The sequence below is a fragment of the Mus pahari genome, chromosome 20, assembly GCF_900095145.1.
Source record: "Mus pahari chromosome 20, PAHARI_EIJ_v1.1, whole genome shotgun sequence".
Taxonomy (NCBI): domain Eukaryota; kingdom Metazoa; phylum Chordata; class Mammalia; order Rodentia; family Muridae; genus Mus; species Mus pahari.
The window spans coordinates 41,039,496-41,040,469 of NC_034609.1; positions in this window are offsets into that span (position 1 = coordinate 41,039,496).

The following is a 974-nucleotide window of genomic DNA, read 5'->3' on the forward strand; positions in this document are numbered from 1 at the left end:
AAACACACCTGAGTGTGCCAGCCACGCCCTGTAAACACACCTGAGTGTGCCAGCCACGCCCTGTAAACACACCTGAGTGTGCCAGCCATGCCCTGTAAACACACCTGAGTATGCCAGCCACGCCCTGTAAACACACCTGAGTGTGCCAGCCACACCCTGTAAACACCTGAGTATGTAGCCATACCCTGTAGGGACTGAGGGAAGCCTGGAGAACCTGGTGACCAGGTCCACTTTGATATGTTAAATAGGCACCTCAGCCATGTGTCCCAGGTATGGAAACTTAACCCTTGTCACCTGGACAGAAATGTACAGAAATGAACAACGGAAGAACATAGGCGCCTTGCTCCCTTTCAGCCTCAGCTCCTATTCCTCAGAGGAGCTCTTATTAAATCCCTCGGTTTTCAAAGTGTGTATTAAGAGAATACTCTAAACATGTTGATTCTCCAGTGAGTTATTTAAGATGTGTGTGGCTAGTGAGTTTTTGGAAAGTGTGACCATGTTCCCTCACATGTACCTTTAAATGTCGCTTTTCTGAGTGGTAAAGTTTGGCTGTGATTTAGATTGACCATTGGGTGGGAACCTAGATGGGATCTTGGAAGAAGTGAATTCATGCTTAATAACGGGCTCTACACCATCCATCTTAAAAATTACAGCTTTGCACAGATGTTTTAAATTGGGTGTTTTGTGTGTGGATTGGGGTGCGGGGCCAAGGTGGAGCTACCAAGTAGCAAGCTGTCTGGGAGACAGATCTCTTCCCCATTAAGCCTTCTCACACCCTGCCCCTCTCCTGAGCCACTTGAGAGCCACCGAGTTCTCTTCCCTCTGTGAAGCTCATATGTAGTAGCACACCCCAAACCTCATCACCGGAAGTACGCAGCTCTGAATGTGGAGGATGGTCATTAATGCACAGAAGGGGGTTGCTTTATGGCCACTTTTCATTGGCATGGTTGATTTTAAGTGGCATAGTATGAGCT